Here is a 22,425-nt window from a genome sequence, read left to right as displayed (position 1 = left end):
CACCCTCTGATGAGACATGATGATGACCAGGTCCTAAGTCCTATTTGAAGGCTCAGCCACTCTCAGGAGCCCCCTGAGGGACCCCAAGCCCCTCATCAGCAAGGTGACCAGTGCATGTCTATCCTGGTTTGGTGGGTCCTCAGGGGGAAGGGGATGGGAGGCATGTGGGGGGGAGAGAGGGTCCCTGCACCCTTGAAAACATTCTGCACAGTATGATGTTCCCTCACCACGACAGTGGGGGCTCCCCTCCCCATCGGACAGACGGGTAACCCGAGGTGCGGAGTAACCGTCCAGGATCACAGTGGACAAGTGCTAGACTCGGGATTTTCAGCTCCCCCTTTGGCCTGTTCAGGTGGGCACCCATGCCAGGGCACATGCCACCCTGCCGCCCAGGCCTCCTGAGTGGCTGCCTCGTTTCTCCATGGGGGGGCCCCAGCCCCAGGAGGTTCAGAGCAGTGTACACAGGGACAGAGACTGGGGATGCCAGGTCTGCCCTTCTCCCCAGGCACCACCCACTCCATCCCCTAGTCATGGAGACACAGCCAGGACAAGAGACCCTGGGACGCCGGGTCCAGGGCCCCATTCACGATGGCATGATGATATTCCAGCAGAGATCACCAGCACCCAATCTCACCCACGAGGGCTGAAGTCCCCCAAAGGTGCCAGCACCTGTCCTTCAATCAGGACAGCTAGGCTGCAGGCCTACCTCTGTGATCTGCAAGTCACCAGTGTCCCACGTGCTGGTCAGCAGCTGGCAGCCCTTCCACTTCACTCCAGCTCCATCCTCCTGCAATGAGAGGGGTGGTCAGGGTCCAGTGCCAGGATCTGGGCACTCATGCTGCAAGAGCTGTTGCCCACAGGAAGTCCATGGCCAGGAAAGCCCCATCAGCCCCCTCTGACAAATGGGAACTTGAAGGAGCATGACCTGGACACGCTCCCGGGCTCCCTGCCTTCCAGCTTCCTCATGGGTCCAGATGGAATCCCAGTCTCTCTCTCAAGGTTGTGGGAGGATCCAGGAGACAGGGTGACATCACTCATTCACTCAACACACATTTAATGAGCACTGGGTGCTGTGATTGTGGTCCCCAGCCTCGTGGGGACAGTGAGCAGGGAATAAAACAGTACACAGTTCAAAGTCATGCCTGCCAGGAAGAACAAATGCAGGGGCCACCCAGCAAAATACAGGGTGGTCTCTTTAAGGAAGTGAATTTGAGGATGAGTCAGGGAGTAGTAGGTCAAGCTGCAGGGAACAGCATTCCAGGGGAGGGAAGAGTATATTTGAAGAGTCTGAGATAGGAGCAGGAAGCCTGGTTCAGTGGAGAACTGGAGAGTGGGAGGGATACAGAGAATGGGGGGAGAGGTGGTGTGAATGGGGATGGGGAGGCAGAGCCCATCACAGAGATGGTAGAGGGAAGCCACAGGAGCGTCTGGGCATCTAAGGGGCATGGCTCTAGATGGCTCAGGACACAGGAAGCGGGGAGAAGCTGCAGGACCTGCTGGTAGCCTGGGCTTATTGGGAGGGTGTCCAGTTGGCCCACCCCGTGAATGCTCCACCAACATGCCACCCACCCCCTCCACCCATGGATCCCCACAGGAACCCAGGACAGTGAGACCCAGAGGCCTGGCTGGTGGGCATCAGTGGGATGCAGAGCCCTGAATCTGAGTCCCCCTGGGAAAGTGCCTAGCTCGGTGACTGTGGGCCTGCAAGGCTGCGTGTCTCAGAGGGAAGCCATGGCTAGCAGCAGGAGAGGCCATGCAGGGGCCACAGCACTCTGGATTCTACACAGGCCACGGGGCGAGGTGGAGGCCCTGGCTTCAAGGTCTGGGGTTTGAGGTTTGGACTCAGTGATAAAAACCATTAGTTCCAATCCTCTTACCGGGTGTGTGGTTGGGACATATCCCAAACCTCTCTGCATTAATTGTCTCAACTATGGAGGGGATTAGGGTCCCCCCAGAGAGATGCACAGATGGTCTAAGGTAACACAGGGCACAGTACCCGCTGCACACCAGCTAAGGCATGGACTACCTCAAAGGGATCAGCATTGGGCTCCATAGGGCACTGGGTCCCCAAGCCCCAGGGTCAAGAACACAAATAACTCTTGAACTCCATGGCCCCAATTTTCCCATTTCACAGAGGAGGAGACTGAGGCCTAGAGAGGGTCCCAGGGTCACACAGCAAGTCACTGGCTGGGGCAGGAATCAGTCTCTTGCCTCCCCCACCTCCCACAGCTCAGCGTCCCTGAAGGTGAGCTGGCCAGCCGAGCTGCTGACAAAGAGAAGATCATCATTCCGGCAGCTGAGACAGAAGCTAGAGTTGGAAAGCCGTCGCTCACTCAGTGAACCTGGTCCAGGCCTCAAGGAACAATGCCCACCCCGTCCGCTCAGTGTTCTCCAGCTCATGGTACACACACATGGGCCTCACTGCCCCCTGCAGCTCCAGTCCCTTGGTGTGGGGCAGGTGAAACCAGAGAGGGGAAGGAACCTGTCCCAAGTCACACAGTGATAGTAGAGGATTCGAACCACAGGCCCTGGTCAGGGACTGTGGGCCTGCACTGGACCTCCCATCTGGAAAAGTCAGGAGTAAGAGATTCACATTATGGAGTCTGTGTTGTGGGTTATGCCTGAGATATTTCCTTTAACCCTCAGAGAACTGTTGTGAGGTAGAACCCGGCAAGTGAGCCCAGAGACTCTGCCTTGTTAAGGTCACATCGTTAACAAGGAGCCAGGGGGAACCATGGAGAGGTGGGTGAGCGCTCTGCCCTGCCCCTGCTCTGTTCCTCCTGTCAGCCCTGGGAGCTGTTCAGCAGACCTGCTCAGAGCCTGGGGGCCCTGGTGGCCCTCACCCCAGGGAAGGGGACGCTCAGGAGCCCAGACACGGAGGTAATACAGTGCTCCCACCCACAGCCCTGCGGGTGCTCTCCCCTGAGGCTCACAACCTAGGAGGGCTTGGCCACCTAGCCAGACCAGGGAGAGAAGGGGCAGATGCTGTGTGTCCCCCAGAGCAGCCTAGAGGGTAAACACCATGGGTCTGGAAGGTGCTGTTCTCTTCCTAAATTAAGGGCCTCTGAGCCATGGAGAGGTGCAGCCTCAGCCTCAGGGACCACAATGAGTTGTGGGCATCCCCTGGGCCCCAATGTCCAGAAGGGGTTTCATGGGTGCCTTCTGCTCAGGACTCTCACTGGGCAGGGGGCCCCTGGTGGAGGAGGAGGTGGCTGGGGGTGTCTGAAGTCCCTGGGAGAAGGGCAGGCAGGACAGATGCCCATTTTGCAGAACAGGATCCTGAGTGAGGTTCCAAGGCAGGAGGTGTCATGCCCAAGGAATGACCAGGCTAGATCTTGGACAAGGCAGAGGTCACTGAAGGGTGGGGACTATCCCAGGACGAAGATGAGCTCCCCCACCACCTGCCTTCACCTCTCCACCTCCTCCGAGAGTCCCTTAGGAGGAACTGGGTGCAGGCTTGGGGTGAAGACACCTGGGTAAGTCCACATTCTGGGCCGGAGCCTTGGCCCTGGCCAGTGTGGTGAGGCCGGGGGCAAGGGTGGGTACAGCTGGGTCTGGACCCCTATTCTGCTCTTTATTGCTAGGTGACCTCAAGCAAGTGGCTCAGCCTCTCAGACACCCCACCTCCTTTCCAGACGGGGATCCATCTCTCCTCCAGCTCCTCCACCTTAAGGAAGCTCCAGACCATTACTGGGGGAGGGGTCAGATGGCTCCAGGGTGGTCCTTTGGGCAGAGACAATGGCGCCCCTGAGCCTAGGGTTCAGGGCTCAGCTCCTTAGCCACTCACCCTTGCTCTGGCCACTCTTTCTTCTCATTCCCTGTGTACCTTGTGCCCGGGGACTGTGAGCTGTGCAGACACAGGGGCCATTCAGGAAGAGTGTGGGGGATGGGGACTGTGGAAATGTGGGGAAGTGAGTAACTAATTGCTCAAGGTCATAAACAGCCACGTGGACATCAGAACCACCTTCCCGACGACGGGGTCTACCAATCCTGGTCCAACTGCCACTCCCACGGCTGAGCCGATCTGAAGCAGCTCTGCCACACTGACCCTCCGTCCCTGGGCTAGACTGGCCAGCTGTTTTCCACTTCACTTCACCGAGGGACCCAATGACTGCATGTCTTGTGGCCAGGGCCGGGAGCCCCTCCACTGTCCCCGCACATTCTCCAGAGGGTAAGGCTTTCCTTAGTTTGAAGACCCACCTGGAGGTGTATCCCCTGACATGACCCTAGGGACAGCCCTCCCTTGGTGGCCAGAGATGGCTCCAGCAGCAAGGCAAATATTTACCCCCATGGTTATCCAAACCCATCCAAAGGGGCCAGCCGCCCGCCTCCTGCATTCCTGGAATACATGTTCCCTGACCTCACCAAGTTGGGGGCTGGGAATCCAGACCCAGGAGAAGAGCTGGACTGGGCTCCTGGGCCTCGGTGGGGACCCAGGCCTGCTAGACGCAGGGCAGGCAGCTTTCGGTCACCCCTTGGCCACTCACCCACTCCGGGAATCTCAGACTGCTCTTGGAGAGCCGTGGGTGCTGGAGCTTGCTGGGGCACCGGTCAGCACACCACAGCTGGCCAGGCCTGGGCTGCCTAGGATGGGGCAGGGGCTATGCTGATGCCACATGAGAGCCTTGGTTCAGAGCTCCTCTCTCCTTCTAAACACACACACACAGAGCGACTCAGCTTGCCAACAGGGCAGATCCTTCTGCCTACCAGCGAGGGCTGTACTGCGCACCCCTTAAACAGTCCCATCACTAGGGAGCAGGAGGGTACCACTTTACAGAAAAGAAAATGTCCAGCAGAGCCCAAAGGCCACATGGTATAAATAGGCAGAAGCCAGTGGCCTCAGCCCACACCGCACCCCCAACCACGCATCTCCGTGGCGCCGTGGCTGCTCTTGGAGCCTTGTCCACCTTTCGATGCCCAAAGGACCACCTCTTCCACACTGCTTTCCCTGAGAGTCCCTCAAGTGACCTTCCCCTCCCTAAATGTCCAGAACATCCTGATAGTGTTTCTCTCCTCCTTGAGCAATTAAAATCGGGTGCCTGGTGATCCCTTCAGCCATGAGACAGTGACCCTGTCCTCATTCCAGGTACGGCGGAGTCAAGCCCAGGGGTCTGGGGAGCCGTGAGTGCTCCGGGGAGGGCTGGACATCCTCTGAACCATTTTACCACAGAGCAGTCATGACAGTTGGCTTCAAAGAGCAGATAAGAAAGACAGACTTGGCAAGCAGGTAGTTGGGGTCCAGGGAAACTCCTGGGCAGGACTGTCTTAGAGTCACGAGGTGCCCTGGGTCAGTAACCCTGTCTGTCTTCACTTCCCCTGAGAACTGTTCCACAGTCTGCCGCACCCAGCCCAGGGAAGCCCAGCCCAGCCCTGCCCTGCCGCACAGCAGGCCCCTGGCTCTGCAGCCTTCCTCTCTCTTGCTGGAAAGTTTGCAAGGACCTGTGGGAGGAGCAGACAGGCAGCATCTGGCTGACCTGCTGGAGAGGTGGCAATGCCAGGCCTGGTGGCTCTGGATCATTGGGAGATAGCAACATCTGCTTCTGAACCCTCACAGACACCTCCATGTGTGCAAAGCTTATGACCCAAGACACTCTATGCAAACCTGGGGCCACACTCTGGCTCCGCTGGGGACCCAGAGTGCATGTCAGGGAAGGAAGGATCTAACCTATCTCCTGCTTAGGTTCTCTCCTTTTCAAGATGGGGCTGCAAAGTGACTTCCAGGAGTTCTTTGTTCACTTATTCATTCATTCAATCATCCATTTCCTTCTTTTAATAATGAATGGCTGCTACTATCTGCCAGAGGAAAAGGAGTAGCGGTGGGGGCAGGGCAAAGGGTCATGCGACACAGCCTCCCTAGGGTGTCCGACCGTCTAGGGTGAGGTGGGGAGGACAGGGGATGGGCAGAGGGTTCCAGGTCTGCCAGGGCTGTGGGGAGAGAAGGCTGGAGGGTGTACCCAGATGGGCCTGGGGGTAAAATGAGGACATCATTCTCTTGGGCAGAGTCTTGGGGTGGGAGGGCAGCACTCCAGGGCACAGGCCCAGAGGTTTGATGGGGAAGAGGCTGGGGCTGAAGATAGCACTGTAGGTGGCAGAGCTGAGGCCCCAAACACCATGACATAGAGCTGCAACTGGGTGCCACCATCCGTGCTGTGCCTTGGTCAGAGGAACAGTTGTTCATTTGATGACTTAGGAGGAGGGAGACCCTTCCTTCCCTCTTCCCCCAAGGTGAGTGGGCCGGTGCCAGAGCCACAGGCCTCTGGTTGTTAAGAATTGTTGCTGGGGCAGTTGGGGGTGGCTTTGGGAAGGAGGTGAGCCTCCCTCACCCTTTCCCAGAGGGGGATCTAATGCAGAATGTCAGGAAAGGGGACTCAGTTCCCAGCCAGGGCCTGAGTTCAAATCCAGTCTCCCATCACTATGTGACTCTGCATGGTCTGTTCCTCTCTGGTCTCGGTTTGTCTCTTCCCGTGGCCCCACACCAAGCTAAAGCAGCAGCGGTGGTGTTTCGTGGGGCTGAGCACCACCCAGCAACAGGAGGGTGGCCGCCATCCTTAGGGGCTTGGATGGTGCTCACTGAGAAAGTGTGCTGTGTGGTACTGGGTAAGGAACTTAGCCTCTCTGGACCTCAGTTTGATCATCTGTAAAATGGAGATGAAGAGAGTCCCTGTTCTTACAGAATTGAAGGACTTAACAAGATTCTGCCAGTACTGTGCTTGCCAGGGAAAGGCTTAGGGTGCAGGGGTGGCCCTTGTCACAGTGGCTCGGGGAGCTGCAAGTACAGATGTGGGGTCCTGCCCAGGTGGAGGTTCTAGACCCCACAACACAGAGACAGAGACCTGTCAGGCCCCTGGGGAAGGCACAGCCTTTCCTTTTGGGGGAGCTAGGGTCTCACCAACAGGAATCCACCAGGCTCCCAGCACCCACTAGGGCTCTGACCACTTTTGAAGCCAAGGCCCTAAACTGAAGTTTCGTTTCTTGTCTCTGCTCATCTGGGGCTGCCCTGGAATCCTGGGGATGCCTCCAATCCCAAATCCCCTGTAACATAAAAGGGCTCTGGCCAAGGCTCTTAGAAGAGCCCTCAGAGGTCCCCAGGGAGCCCCGAGTCCAAGCCTACCTCCTACAGAGACTAGGACACAAGCCCAGAGAAGAATGGGCTGGTACCATGAACAGGATCGAAACCCAGGTGTTGGAGGTGGGCTGAGGAGCTAGGGGGTCCAATCCTGGTCCACAAGCAAGTCACTTGATCCCAGGTCTTGGCTTCCCCATCTGGGCTAGCACTGGCTTAAGGACTAGGTGAGCCATGTCATACCCACTTGGTGCAGGAAAGTCGAAAGGCTGAAGGGCACAGGCCCCTCGATGGCCACACAAACAGCCGAGCTCTGCGTGTTCCCAATGACCCCCTTCCTGGGCCAGGGGCCAGCCTCCGGCGGTCACGTTTCCCAATCAGGCATCCTTCTGGGATTCTGGCCACAGTGGACCTGGCCAGCGCACAGGGATGGCCAAGGCCCAGATTTATAAGTGCCAGACAAAGGAAAGCGCTGTTCCTGCTAGCAGGAGGTGGCGGGCCCCAAGACATGCACCGCAGTCACCCAGACCCAGACAAAATCCCATCTATGCTGCTCACAAGCCAGGTGACCTTGGCCAAGTAAGTCCTCGTGCCTCCCTGACTCAGTTTCCTTGATGGGGTGAGGGGAAGGGAGAAGGTTTGACTGGGTGATATGTGCCTGACCCAGTCTCTGGCCCTTGGACGAGTCCTGGCACCAGGAACTCTTTTCATTTATTGAATCATTAAGTCCCCCCCCCCCCATCCAAGGGCGGCCAGTGGTGGTCTTCAGGGAGCTGCTGGAGGCTCGGGGAAGAAACTGGACAGCGCTCTTGTCAGGCTCCCAGCACCCACTAGGGCTCTGACCACTCTTGAAGCCAAGGCCCTAAACTGAAGTTTGGTTTCTTGTCGCTGCTCATCTTCACTCTGAGGCCTGTCGCAAGAGACTTCTCCAGCCCAGACTCTGCAGAAGCTCACCTCCACTCTTTTTTTTTTTTTTTCATGTTGGACATTCCTGTTTTATTTAAAAGTCTTTTGGGTGTCCCTCCCCATTTGCTCATTCAGGGGATCCCTCTCTCGCCATTCTCCCCAAGCAGAACCTGGTCTCATGTCTTCTCCAGGTTCTCTCTTTTCCCTTTTCCATCACAATTAGCTGTTTTATTCTGTTTTACTGTCTTCTCCAGATAAATTCCCCTCATTGACTAAGGTAGCAAGATTGATACTACAAGCCCAGATACCAACTGATACATATGCCCTTAGTTAATACCTTCTCCATTGAACCATTTGGAGATACTTTCACTCTCCAAATTTTTCCCTTAGGAATTCATCACCTCCACTCTTGACTGGGAGGTGAAGCTCAAGTCCCATCTTTGTCTTGCACCCTTCCATGAGCTGGGGCAAGTGCCTCCTCATCCCTTGAGGTCCCCACCTCTCTATCTGCCAAATAGGAGGAGACGCCTGCCTGACCCAGGGTTGCCAGGAGGACTCTAAGAGGAGGCGGAGGAGGATGCGGTCAGGGTCCCCAATCTGTGTCATGCACTGCCTGCCCTGGCCAGTCCTGCTCCCCTGGGAAGCTCTGGGCCCAGCCCTGACTGAGTCAGCTCACACCCAGAGCAGGGCCTGGGGCCCACCCAGAGGTGCTAAGGACCTTGTCAGCTGCTTCCCAACTGTGGGCCTCAAGGCAAGACCAACATGCCCCTTCTTCTCCCTTGAGTCTGGGGTCTCCTTTGTTCTTTTGGAAAGTGGGGCTTTCTCAGCCTAGCGGTTTAGTTGGATTCTCAGAGGATCCACCCCTCACCTGCCCATCTGTCCACAGGACTGACAGAACCTGCCCTCTGGGGCCCTGGAGGGACCTAGAAGGACCAGGGCCAGCTCTGGTGTGGTGCAACCAGCACTGGCCATGCGAGATCAGGAGTGCTGCAGTTTGAAATTGTCCTGAAAGTTCCTATGTTGGAAAGAATTCCAAAGTCATATGTTCACAGTTGTTGGAGGTGAGACCCTATGACAGCATTAATGACTTTATGAAAAAAAAGGAAGGAGACTCAAACTAGCACTCTTCCTCTCTCTCTCCATGTGATGCCCTCTGCCATGTTATGCCACAGGAAAAAGACCCTTGCCAGATGCTCTTGGATTTTCCAGCTTCCAGAATCATAAGAGGCAAATAAACTGTTATTCTTTACAAATGACCTGGCCTCAGGCATTCTGTTATAGTGGAGAAAATGGACCAAGACCAACTCCTGGTCCCAGAATGTTGGCTGGATGAATGAGCAGTGATGGCGGCGAGTGGCACCAACCCCATTCAGATCGAAGACGGAGGCAGGTGGCAGCTGCACAGAGCTTACTGCACCTGCCCCAGGCCAGCTCTAATTGACACTCTTCATACATGGGAAGCCATGGTGAACTCACTTAGTCCCCAGAGCAATCCTATGAAGTGAGTAATGCTAACCCCATTCCATAGAAGAGGAGACTGAGGCTCGGAACCATGAAGTCACTCGTCCAGTGTTAGGAAATGGCAAAGCTGGATTCAGCACAGGCTCTGGGCTCTAGAACTCACGCGCTGATCCAGAGCGTTACCTTCCCAGAGGCCCTTGGAGAAGGTAGCCCATCAGAGGCTGCCTAGCCTGGCTGTAGGCCTTCCCCAGGGGGAGGACTTAACTTGTTGGGGTGGGTTATATTTTGAAGTTACCCTGGACCTCACCTGGGGCCTGGGTCGAGAGCCCTTGGTCAGCCCAACTATCAGGGAGGGAGGGAGGGGACTTCCTGAGTGGGGGAGCCTGGGACCTGGAGCTGGATCCCTGACTCCTCTCTCCTTGGTTTTGAGCTCTTGGAAACAGAGTACCCCCACCTCAGGGGAGCAGCCCACAGGGCCCAGATGTAGGCGGGAGAGATGAGCAGACAGGCTGGGGACGTCAGCACAGCATGCAGCCAGATGACACACAGCGCCAGCAGTTCCTGACTCATAGCCACCCACCCCAGGACTCCACCCACTACCAGCACCCCCACCCTGGCTTGCGCCCCGTGGTCCATGACAGCTTCTGAAGTCCCCTCCCACTGAGGACCAGAAAGCCACAGAGGGAGGAAGGAGCAATGGTCCCCACCCAGGGCTGAGTGGGACACAGGGACACCCAGAGGAAGAGGTGAGGGGCATGGCGCCAGTACTGGCTCTGCCCAGCCCTCCAAGCAGCACCCCACCCACCCCAGCCTGCGCTCAGCACCCTAGTCAGGAGGAGCAAGGGCCAGCCTGGGTCCCCTGGTGCTGACACCCACTTGGGCCAACTTCTTACCACGTGACGCTTCCTGAATCAGGTCCCTCCTCTGGGATGTGCTCACCAAGCTCCTCTGAGGCCAGCTCCTCTCTCTAAGGGCATCCCATCGCCAGTGACTTGTCATCTTTCCTAATTGTGCCTGGACCTTCCTACCTCTGCACCATTGCCCGTGCTAATGCTGCTGTTGGGACGGTCCCCAGTCCCTGTGGTCTGGCTTGCAAGCAAGGGCACAGGGGGTCGGCTCTGTGCTCCTAAATCTTGAGGACTTCTCACAGCACCCATCTCCTGAGGCCTCAAGGGGTGATGTGTCCAAGGCTACCACACTCAGCTGTCACTATGCCCTGGGGAGTGGCTTGGGCTGTTCAAGTGCAGGGATTTTCCCATTGCTGAGGAGCTTTGAGCTGGTCCAAGGGTTCAAGGTGGCCCTCTGGTCTGTCAGTCTGTCCAATGTTACTGTGACTTGGGCTGGCTTGCTCGGTGCCCCGACCTCTCCTTAGCTCCTTGGGACTCAGTTATAAGTCCCTGCTACTATCCCTGCTGACCATGGGCTGGGTTGAGCTGGGGACACCTCTCGGGAAAGAGGAGAAAGATGGCGTTGGGAAGGTGGCAGGGACCTTCCCACAGTAAGATCCCCCTGTCCCCTCCCGGTCTTCCGTCACAGACCCACTAACCTGGTGCCTCTTGCCTGGGGAGAAGGAAGGGCTCCTCCCAGCCCTGCAGGGATGTACGAGGGGGTCCTGAGTAGTCACCCCAAATACAATCCGGCCTACCCCAAGTCCTGTCTCCAGTGGGATGCTCATAGATGGAGGAGCCTCCACCTCTGCCCTGGCCTTCTACAGAGGCCCAGCGTTGGTGAGTGACTCGTCCGAGTATACCAGCAAGCCGGTGGCCCATCCCGGACCCAGGTCCCAGCCTCCAGGCTCCCAGACCTAGCCCCACTAGGAGGTTTCTCCTTCCAGGCCCCCAAAAGTTCAGTGACTCCAGAGGAGCCCAGTCACCAGAGTGTGTGGGGTGAGGGGTGGGTGTGGCTCAGAGCTCCTGCCAATCGAAGGCCCTGGGGGCGGGTCAGGGCAGGTCAGACACAGGGCAGCCGACAGCTCAAGGTCGGGCTTCCTTTCTCAGAAGGGCATGATTCCTGGAGGCAGCTCCCACGGGAACAGGAGAAGCACCAGCCCAGGGAAGCTCGGGTGGGACACAGGCGGTGCCGGGGCAGGGTTTCCTGTTGGGGGTGGGTGGCCCTCGCAGAGGCTGGGTGACCTGCGCGGCTGTGCCCCTGGGGACAGGCCAGGCTGGGTTTTGCCTCATCCCTGGCCCTGGCCCATCCTCTCGCCAGCCCTGGCTTCCTGTCCCACTGGCTCCACCCGACCCAGGGGAGAGGGAGGGCCCACGGAGGCCTCCTCAGAAGTCCCAGGGTTTTCTGGGGGCAGAAGTGATCAGGTGACTCTCGTGTGCTTGGTGGCCTTTGGCCTCTGGCCTCCAAGCCTCCAACCATTTGTTTCACAGGATGAGCCCTCAACAAAAGAACCTCTGGCACAACTGGGGACCTTGAGCTTGCTCCACCCTGGGCAGCTCGACAGTATCATTTTGGAGATGTCACGTCCAGGAGACCAGGGTGAGAGAGAGAGGAGGCCAGTCCCGCGGCAGGCCTCAAGGCAGAACGTTCTGGTGTCAGAGACCAGAGCAGTATGGTGATGCCTTTGGAAGGCACAGAGTCCCAGCAGGCAGTGCAGCCCTACAGCCCCTCACCAAGAGGACATGAGGACATGATGTCTGATCACAGCCCAGAGGAAGACCCTTTCCCCATCCCAGCACAGCAAGCCTGGCGCTCAGTGTCAGGAGAGCCTTCCAGAGACACCAACTCCATTCTGGGTGGTGCCAGGAGTTAGGGGCGCACCTATCCATGGCTGGGGGCATGGCAGGAGTGGAGGGGTGGCGGGTCAGACCCAGTGAGAGGAAGGGATTGGAAGACAAGCCGCTGTGGTTCAGCTGCCTCCAGGTCCCCATCAAGGTGACTTAGAAAGCAAACAGGCCAGAGAGAGGAGGCCCTGAGGCCCATTGCCCACAAGGGTGCAGTGCTGGGGAGGAATGCAGACGGGAGGGAATAAGAGAGGCCACAGGCGCAGGGACAGAGCTGGGCCCCAGGTCTCCTGCCTGCACACGGGTGGCCCAAAGACGACCCCATGAAAGTAAATCCACAGAAGTCCCTTGTGAGCGAGGCCTCCTGACAGCTGGGGCAGTGGGTCTGCTCATCTCGGGCAGGAACCGACTGAAGCCATACCCTGGCTGCCCGGGCGGGACCTGGAGGACCGGCTCCATGACCAGAACGCATCTGCTGGGCTGTCTGTTGGGGGGAGTCTGGGGGGGACTCAGGCGCAGGACAATAAAGGCCTACGGTCTGTGGCCTAAGGCAAGCAGGGTGGAAGACAGGCAGACGAGTCTGGTGGGGGCCAGGACTCAAGTCCACCATGGCGCTAGGAAGCCCCGGACCCTGAGGTGGGCCATGTCAGCCATGGGCAGGAGGAAATGCTGAGGCAGCATTCTGGGGTTCGGCCTACCAGCCAGACTACTAGCCCTGCCCAGAGCCCATGCCAAGTGGTGGAGCCCGGCAGTCCTCTCAGTCACTGGCCACCCCCTCCATCCCGATCCCTTCTTTAGAGCTAGGGTTTCCCAGTTCTAAGAGAATGGCCTTGAGCCCACGTGAGCACCATATCCCCGAATCCCATCACTGCAGAGAGAGGGCCTGGTGATGCTCTGCTGGCCCTGACGCCAGCCCCCTGTCCTTCATCTTGGCATCTGGTGGGATCATCCTGTGGGGAGGAGTGTGCCTCAGCTTCCCCAGAGCCCAGGAAGCTGGAAATGTCACCTGTACCTTGAACTTGGTCTCCACCCACTGCTGCCCCTCTCTGGGCTCCCCTCCCCTGGCCCTCGGGTCCACCCTGTGCTGCGTGGTGGGGGCTGGGCCATAAGCATCCCCAGGGCCAGGGGTGTGGCTTTCACTGAACACAAGTCCAGCCTTGAGGTGGCTGCCAGGAAATGTTTGTCAAAGGGACAAAGGAAAGAGGCAGCTGGTGCCAGACAGACACACAAATGCAGGTGGACGGCAAAGCATGGCCCCCAAACGCCACCACAGCCCTCCTTGTCCCTCAGGCCCTGCGCTATCTAGGACAAGACACAGTGAAGGCTGGCAAGCCAGGGTGAAGGCCAAGGGAGCCCACTCAGGCTTTCTCAGGTGGGCCTGGAGAAGGGTCCCCGATGCCCAGGGCTCAAGGGCTCTGTGCTCTGTCCCCCCATTACATACTGGCTTTGGCTCCACCTCACTGGAGGAAATGAACCCTCTCCCCAGCTAGAAACCCCTTCTCTGTCCATGAGGGACTCAGCAGCATCTCTCAGCTCTCTGCCCTCAAGTTGTGGCTCCTTCCTCTTGGAATGGCCATGGGGTGGGACATGGACATTTATGACAAGATCACGGGGGTCTTTGCAATGAAAGGGGATTCTGCCCAGACAACAGGAAGAACACATAGATATGAGGTTCCACAGAGGTTCTGGACAGGTGCTCTGCCACCTCCCTATTGCTATCCAGCCCAGGATCTGGACACAGCAGATGCTTGATACATATCTGCTGAGTCCCTCAGCAGCTAGACGGATGCATGTGGAAGGCCTGACTTCTATTCTGCCAAGGTGGCCAGGGTCCTGCCACATACTCCAGGGACCATGACTGATGGAGGCTGGGTCCACGTGTGCCCACCCCCACCCAGGCCAAGATGCTGCCTTCTGGGCTCTTCTAGGTCAGAGAATGCCTGTCCCCTCTGTTTCATGGTGGGAGGGGTCTCTGATCAAGCCCAGTGTCCACTCTTGCCAGACAAGAAAGGGGGAAGTAGAGATCCAGGGCCTTCCCTCAGCCCAGACCTTCCCATTTGCAGCCCAGGGGCTCAGGAACTCTGGGATCTGACCAGGGCTTGCTGCTGGCCCAGAGCCCACAAGCCCACAGCATGGTGGCCCCTCTCTTCTGTTCCGTGTCACAGCCTCCTGGCTGCCGCCAGCCTAAACTGCTTACTTAGACAAATAGGGAAAGAAGGCAGCCATGTGATGGCTGAGGTTTCCTTGACCCAGGCCCCCCCCACACACACACACGCACACAGGCACACGCGCATGCGTACACACACACACACACACACACACACACACACACACGCGCGCGCGCGCTACTCCTGTGGGTCAGGTGGTCATGCAGTCCTGAAGGACAAGGGCTGGGCCAACTTGGGTTTCTGTATCTCTGAAGGACAAGTGACCCGGTTGCCTTTCTTTACCCAGAAGAATGTTCTTTCTAAACACTTGCTCTCTTCTCCCTGGACAGGCCAGGGACGGGCCGGATGGGAAGCAAGTGGAGTGGGGGGTCCAGCCCAGTGGCCTCTATCTGGGCTTTTCCTTCTGGGAAACTGTGGCCACCCAGTCACTGCCCGAGAGCAGGAGAATACCGAGCGGCACACGGGCTGGAGGTGCAGGGAGCCGAGGCTCAGGAGGGGCCCAGGCTGCCCGTTTGCTCAGCTGGAGCACTGGTTTTGCAGCTGGACTCCAGGGCATGACCTGGGGAGTCGAGGGGATGAGAGGGCTGAAGGGGCCATGTCCAGTCCCACGTGGCAGGCCAGGCTCTGCCTCTGTTCAGCTGCCTGGCCAGGTCTATGGCCAACGACTCGAGGGCCCCTGCAGTATTGAGAAGCTCTGTCCCCAGCCACTCTCCTGAGGAGGGCAGGCCGCCATGGGTGCTCTGTCACTGCCCCTGCTCTGTGGGGGCCACAGCCAGTTTCCCCCTTTCCTGGCCTCAGGCCTTCCTGCCAGAACCCCAGCAGCACAGGACCAGCAACCCATTCCTGATCTCAGGTGGGCCGAGAGTTCCTAAACCAGGGCCAGTCCCCCACCTAGCCAGGAAAGCCCTCCACACAGTGCCTCTGAATGTCCTCAACCCCAACTCAGGGGACCTGGGGCACTGAAACAAACACAAACCAACCTGAAGTTCCCCCACTAATTAGAGGTGGAGTTGGGATTTGAACCCACAGAATCCAGCTCCAGAGTCCTCATTCTCCATCAGTCCCTACCCACAAGCCCAGGAGCTATGGCCCCCGCTGCTGGGCTGGGCCTGTCCTCCACAGAGCTCCTAACCAGGCTTCTGGAGGCCAGGCCCTGCTCCGCCAGGGGTGCACAGGGCTGTCTGCTGGCCCCAGCCCGGTGACCCACACCCAGCGAGCTCTCCCCTTCCTCCTCCATCTGCCCAGGAAGCCCTGTTTTATAGCAGCTCTCAGTGGAGGAGGAAGGAGGATGGGCAATGAGGGAAGAGGCAGAAAAGCGAGGAAGGGAGGAACACAGGGAGGGTCACAGACAAACACGGAGGAGGCATGAGAGCAGCAGGGAGAGACCAAGGTGGGGCAGAGAAGGGCACGGAAAAGGAAAGCGCTGGGCGTGGTGGGGCACGCCTGTAATTCCAGAGGCTCTGGAGGTTCAAGTAGGAGGATCACAAGTTTGAGGCCAGCCTCAGCAACTTAGTTGGTCCCTAAGCCACTTAGTGAGACCCTGTCACAAAATAAAACATAAAATGGGCTGGGGATGTGGCTCAGTGGTTAAGCACCCCGGGTTCAATCCCCAGTACCAAAAAAACAGAAAACACAGAAAGAGGAAAACCTGGAGAATAGAAAGAAGAGGGAGGGGGAGAGGAGAGGGGGAGGAGGAAGAGGGAGGGACAGGGAGCACGAGGAGGGCAGAGGAGGAGGAAGGGAAGGCAGGCGGGAGCGGGAAGGAGGTGGAGGGCGGGAGAGGAAGCCGGAGCCCAGGAGAAAGGCAGAGGGGCCAACAGGAGGTCGCAGGGGGAGAGGGTCTTGGAAAACGGAGAGACAGACAGAAAGCCAGCCCGCCCACCAACATTAAATACCTAACAGGAGATGACAAATCAAATGGGAATTACTGCGGTAAAAACATAATTAGAAACTTGATTGAAGTTAAACAGAATTTACATAACACTGCAAATTAACTTTACACGGAAACTATTCACTGGGAAGGCAATGAAGAGGCATTTCATTAGTAATCTATATTTAAACAATAGGCACAATGGAGGGAACTTGGTGCCTTCAGTTGGAGCGGAGCGGGTGCCAGAGGCTGCTAGAGGACCCAAAGCAGTGGGTGCTCCAAGCGCAAGTGGGCAGAGTCCAGGGCAGAATCGGGAGCCACTTCTGCCTCTGCCTTGCTGTGTGGCCCTGGTCAAGTGACTTACCTTTTCTGGGCCTCAGTTTCCTCACCTGCAAAACTAGGATGTTGGAGAGGTGGTTTGTAAGTCTGGCTATTCTAGGAGAGCCTGGGAGATGGGAGAGGGCTCTGATAAGCTTGTGGGCTTTGCAGGGGGATGGGATGGTCCTGCCTGATGCCACGGAGGCAGGGGAAGGATTGAGGGAGAAAACAGGTAGAGACAGGCCTACAGAAAAGTGGGTCCGAAGACACAGGATTACCTGTCCCCTGCCCCAGCACACTAATTAGATGACCTCAGTGTCCTGCTATGAACACAACACCAGTCCCGCACTATGCAAGTGGCTTCCCAGTCCCCAGTGCAGAGTCAGAGGGGCATCTCCATCACTGTGTCCTCGGGGAGGGGGTCAGCAAGCCCCTGTCTAGCTCCATGCAAGTCTCAGCCTGGAGACGTCTCCGGAGACTCTGCCCACAACCCAGTCACGACACACCAAGTGGCTTCCGCAGGCCGACGGACTCTGCCCCTGTGGCTCCCATGGCTTGGGCATGCGAGCCCTGACCTCCTGCCCAGCTCAGCACTTCTCTCCTCAGCCTTCCTGGAGGCCCGACTGGGTGCCTTTCCTGCCGGAGGCTGCAGACTCCTGGTGACATGGAAGTGGCTGGTTCTGTCCCCGGCCCCCACCGTTCCAACAGGACTGGCAGCTGTGGGACAGGGGAGTCCTCTGTTGTCACCTCTGTACATGCCAACCTGAGCCCTGTGTTTGGCACAAAGCAGGCGGTTAGCAGGTTCCAGCGGGCAGTGGTCAGGGCGACCCTGCAAGAGGTGGGTAGGAGGTGAGGTGGACAAAAGGCCCAAGAGACACTGGGAGAGGTGAGTGGCATGAGGGGCCAACCTCAGACGGACAGGGACAGCTCAGAGACCCCTAGCTTCGTTTCTGGGGTCTCTGAGGCTCCCTGTCCCAGTGCCAGCTCAGGGCACTGCAGCTGCCTCCTGCTGTGGGGGTGTGTCTGGGAGCTGAGGGAGGGAGAGCAGGCCCGGAGCTCCTGAGACACACCTGCTCCCCAGGGTCCTACCAGCCCACCCTGGCCCAGGGGGGCCCTCCTGGGAGAGACTGAGAGACAGAGATCTGCTCCTCCTCCATTCACGGCCCAGGACGGTTGCTGTTCCTTTAAGATAAAGGAGCCACTGGGTGCTAGGAATTGCATAGCGCTGTGGGTAGCACCTGAGCTGCCACCTTGAGCCCTATGTTTTCAGACAAGTGCTCCAGGTAAGGGGGGCGTCCCATGAGCCCAAGAACCCCGAGTGGCAGCAGAGGGTCAGGCGAGCTGGGTGAGGCTGCTTCAAAGAAAGTGCAAAAGTGGGCAGACAGGAGGGCAAGAGGCTCGGTTGTGGGGGTGCTGGCTAGGGGGACAGGGAGAGCCAGGTCAGGGGCCACTTGTACACCAGACAGGTACCTACAGGACTTCACACCTGTGTGGCCAGGGGTGCGAGGAGGAGGCCTTGGATCCTCCCCTCCCAACAGCTCATTATGGAGACCTCTGAGCCTTTGTGTACATTCCCTCTGTTCCACCTGCCTGCAGTGCCCTTCCCTGCTCTGTCCAGTAACATAGACAGACTCTTGTCCGTTCAGAGCTTGCTCCTCTGTCTGCTTCTTCCCCCAGGCTGCACTTTTCTGACTGCTGCTGCCTCCTCCTCACCTGCCCTCCTCCTGGGGGCCAGATGGCCATGACTCAGACTCAGGTCCCTGACCCTCACTCCCTCCCCGCACCTTGAGGTGACCTCAGCCGCACAGCCTGCAACTCCAGCTGTGCACCACACTCCCAAATCCGCATCTGTAGCCGGGACCTCTCTTGCCTTCCAGACTCCCAACCCCACCGCCACTCAGCCTTTCCACCCGGATGGCTCAAAGGCATCTCTCACTCCACATCTGAAGCCCAACTCCTCGGCTTTAATAAGCCCTCCCCGGCCATTCTTCCCAGGCTGAGATAATGACCCCTCCCTTCTCCCACTGGCTCCCGTCCCCAACCCAAGAACCATCCCTGGCGGTCTGTCTGTAACCCTCCCCTCTCGCCCACCAGCAGGCTGTCCCCAGAGTCTCAGACACATTCTGACTCTCAGCTTCTCACCTCTTCCCCGCCACGCCCTCCTCTACGCCGCCACCACCAGAGATCTACTCCACACTGTCCCCTCCATAAGTGGGTCCCCGCCGCCTCTCACCTTGTGCCCCTCACAGAGCACCAGCACCCGGCTTCCCTGCTTCTCACCCCAGCTCACTGCCTGTGGTATCTGGTCTCCCACCTGGAGACCCTGTGCCCTTTCCTGCAGTCATTTCTTAACACTTAGCATCACCTCACATACGAGAGATTCGAGAGATTCGATTTTCAGGAATTCATTGTCCACATCTCCTCATAAGAACAGAAGCACCCTGAGGGGGGAGTTTGTCTATTCCCTGCTATTATCGACCAAGCTTCAAGAGGTCCTGACACAGCGAGGAATGAATAAAAGGACAGTTCCTCTCCCTGAACACCTGCTGAGGGCCCAACTCACCACCCCTCCTGCCTCCCTTGGGCAGTGCCCAGCGCTACGCAGTCTCAGCACCGCCCCACGGTAATGAGCCCAGCTCTGGGATCCCGAGTTGGCCTCTGCTCATCTCCAAAACCCAGCCCTTAGTGCAGGTCTGACTTGGCACAAAAGTCTGTGTGTGTCGGATGAATGAATTAAACAGAAAATGGGGGGATGGACGAATGGGTGAATGGACGGATAGGAAGGGGGGTGGATGGGTGGAGGTGGATGGATTTATGGGTGGGACTAGATGGATGGGTGGGTAGAGGTATTTAGGTACAAGGATGGATGGATGAATAATAAATGAATAGATGAATAGGTGAGTAGATGGTGCAAGAATGGATGGATGGATGGACAGGGGCTGGATGGGTGCACGGATGCATGGATAGATGGATGGATGAATGGACGGATGAATGGATAGGTGGGGGGAGGATGGACATGTGAGTGAACAGCTGGATGAATAGATAGAAGAAAGAACAGGTAGATACATGGATAGGTGGGGAGAAGGCTGATGTGTGGACACATGGATGGATGAGTCTCACCACAAGCACACAGTGGAGCCTAGTAGAGGCTTGGGTTCAATAGCAGCACTTCTCAGGGAGGATGGGTCAGACCAGTGCATGGTAAAGTGGAGATGCAGATGCAGTCAATAGGGTGGTCAGAGCTGGCTCTGCAATCCCTGGCAGACCTAGTCACTTCCTGTGGTGAAGCATGGTCTAAGCATGCAGATAACTCTTGCCCAGGGCTGCCAGGGAGAGAGCGTGGAGTCTGAATGCTGTCACAAAGGAGCGCACAGGCACAGTGAAGCAGCTCTGGATGTCTGCCTTCCACAATCCTCTCAGGCCCCACCTGCTGCTGACCTTGGGGCCACATCATGCTCCACCCCCCCACGCCTCCCCCTCCCCTGGGGCCCTGGCTCCACCCTCAGAGAGTACAAACTGGGCCAGGCTGCTAATGTCACCTATCTCCAAAGAACAATTGATCCACTCCATTCACAGAACCTCTAGAATCAGAGTAAGCGGAGGGCCTGAGGCCAGCACCCATGTCAAGAGTGTTGTGTGGTCGTAAGGACAACTCACAAGGAGGTACAGGGAAGCCCACGGCCAGGTCAAGAACAGCTGGGGGAAGACCACACCCCTGGGCTCGGGTCCACCCATCAATTCCCGACCTCACCCCTGTTTCGCATAACCTGGGCACCAGGGCCGTGAGGATCTGGTGTTACCTTTCAGGGTCTGGCAGCTCAGTGACGGGGGAGGCTCCTCTCCTTCCCTCACACACCTTGCAGCATTGGTCTGATGCTACGGGCCCCTTCTTCCTCCTGGGAACACAGGGGACAGATGGGACATGCATGAGCAACCAGGCACACAGACAGCTGCCCGCCCCTCCTTTCTCTGTCCCACCACTGGACTAGTTCCCGTGGCCGCTAAGGCCACTTAAGCCCACTGTGGGATGCTTGATGGATCAGCCCGCGACATCCTCCCACCCAGCAGCCTCCAATGAGCAAGACGACTCCTCCTGGTGAGATTTAAAAAATACACGCACACACGTCTTGTTTGCTCTGGGGCTCAGCGGCTATTGTGTCTCTTCTTGGTGAGAAGAGCAGACAGCCATGGCCTTCCTGCATGGTCCCCAGGCAGGGTGACGGACGGAGAGAAGCTGTCGGGGTATTTTTAGCAGGGCACACCAAGCCCTGGCCTGGTCTCCTCTCTGTGTGGGGCCTGGCTTCAGGGAATTATCTCACACGACTGCAGGCCTCCTGCAGTCAGTTCCAGAGCCACTCTTGACCCCTGCCTGAATTCCTTCCTCACGAATTCCTCACCAGGACACTTTAACACCCCTGCACGCCTCCTTGGAAAACCAGCAGGGCACCCTGCTTCTCCCCTCCTGCACGCCTTGCCTTACAGGCTGCTGCTTGGCTTAGCGCTGGGGAGGGAGGCCCAGAAGCAAAGTCTAAAGCCCACAGGAGCCCTGGTGACATCTGACTCTGTGTTCCCAAACTCCAGGCCTTCTGCCGTGCCCTTTGCGATTTTGGGTAAGAACTGAGGCCTACCTGCAGGTGACTCCATCAATACCCTGGTTTTAAGCTCTGATCAATCATGGCCATGAATTCCCGCAGGCCGGTTATGTATTTCTAATATATCTTAATAAATATATCTTAATAATACTACCCAATTCCAGAATCTCGTCACAGGCTACCAGAGTTTCCTGGGCCAAGCTTTGGCAAACTGGCTGCAGTGTGTCAGCCCCCTCCACGGACAGGAGAATGAGAGGGGCGGTAGGCTGACAGGGCCCAAGGACCAGGGCCGGTAGAGGTAGAGGGCTCAAAGTCATGGTGTGCTGGAAGCTCCTAGTGTGGGCCTCTCCTTCCAGCACTGGTCACAACTAGCCTTATACTTGAACACTGCTGGGAGGAGCCAGGTAGGACAGGTGTCCCAAAGGAGGGCAGTGACACAGAGGCCCAGGATTCATGATGGCTCATTTCTCAGCATTCCCTGAGGCCTCTGGTCCCATCTTGGCCCTCCCATCAGGCTCCCCATGGCTGGAGTCAGTCCACGGGGACTAGAAGCACAGAACACATCCCTGAGCCCCACACCTGAGCTCTTGTCCTTGATCCTGTGGACTCTTGGCACAGCTGGGCCTGGGTGTCCCTGTATTTGCCTTGGGAGCTTGCCCTGATGATTTTGGTGGCCTCAAAGCTCTCAGGCCTCACCAACACTCTCTGTCCTCTCTGGGTCTGCCACAAGCAGGAGACCCCAGCTGGGCCCCTGGCTGTCCCCGCTGCCTGCCCTTCCCGCCCCTCCTGCTGAGCACAGGATGTGGGTGTCAGGAGGTGAGGGTTGAGTGTGGGGGTCGGGTGGGGAGTAGCCTTGGGACGGGACTTCCTGAAGCCAGATCGGTTTACCACAGTCAGTTGGGCACAGGACCTCACAGCTGTGAGTTATAAATGTCCCTGTCAGAGCTGGGGTGGAGAGAGGCCCTGCTGCAGTGGAGACACCAAGGGGCCACGATGCCCACCTGGGGGCTTCTCAGCCACTGGCCCGGCCTCCCGCGGGCCACTCCTGAGTCTCAGTTTTTCCATGCACTGGTTCTCTGCACCCCTTTCTGAGATGCTGGGGTGATGGGGTCTGACACCACCTTCCCCTGCCTACTCCTCTCCTTTCCAGGTGTGAGTCTTATATTTCCAGCAACCCTGAGAGTTCCCAGAGAGCAGGAGCCCAGGTCCTGCCCGGCCCTAAACCCTGGGCCCGGCACACAGTCGGCCATCTTACTGTTCCAAGCCAGCAGCCACTGCCCTCCTGTGCCACCCACTGGGACACAGACTAGGGGCA

The 22,425-nt window shown here is 57.8% G+C and overlaps 1 protein-coding gene across 5 annotated transcripts in view; it reads right to left on the bottom strand.

Moving 5' to 3' along the window:
* Window positions 1–22,425, bottom strand: part of ZMIZ1 (zinc finger MIZ-type containing 1) — a 175,170-nt gene that overhangs the window by 136,108 nt on the left and 16,637 nt on the right. For 3 of the 5 annotated variants that reach the window (XM_081268295.1, XM_081268299.1, XM_081268298.1), the window contains exons 2-3: window positions 20,319–20,414; window positions 707–787 (exon numbers count right to left, since the gene is read on the bottom strand). The gene's annotated coding sequence lies outside the window, so the exon portion shown is untranslated. The remainder of the gene's footprint in view (window positions 1–706; window positions 788–20,318; window positions 20,415–22,425) is intronic. The other 2 variants (XM_081268297.1, XM_081268296.1) reach the window with 2 other exon arrangements.

Source organism: Spermophilus citellus (assembly GCF_964194105.1).
Source record: "Spermophilus citellus genome assembly, chromosome: 15".
NCBI lineage: Eukaryota > Metazoa > Chordata > Mammalia > Rodentia > Sciuridae > Spermophilus > Spermophilus citellus.
Note: the sequence above shows the minus strand (reverse complement) of the source record. Positions and strands in the feature narration are given on the sequence as shown.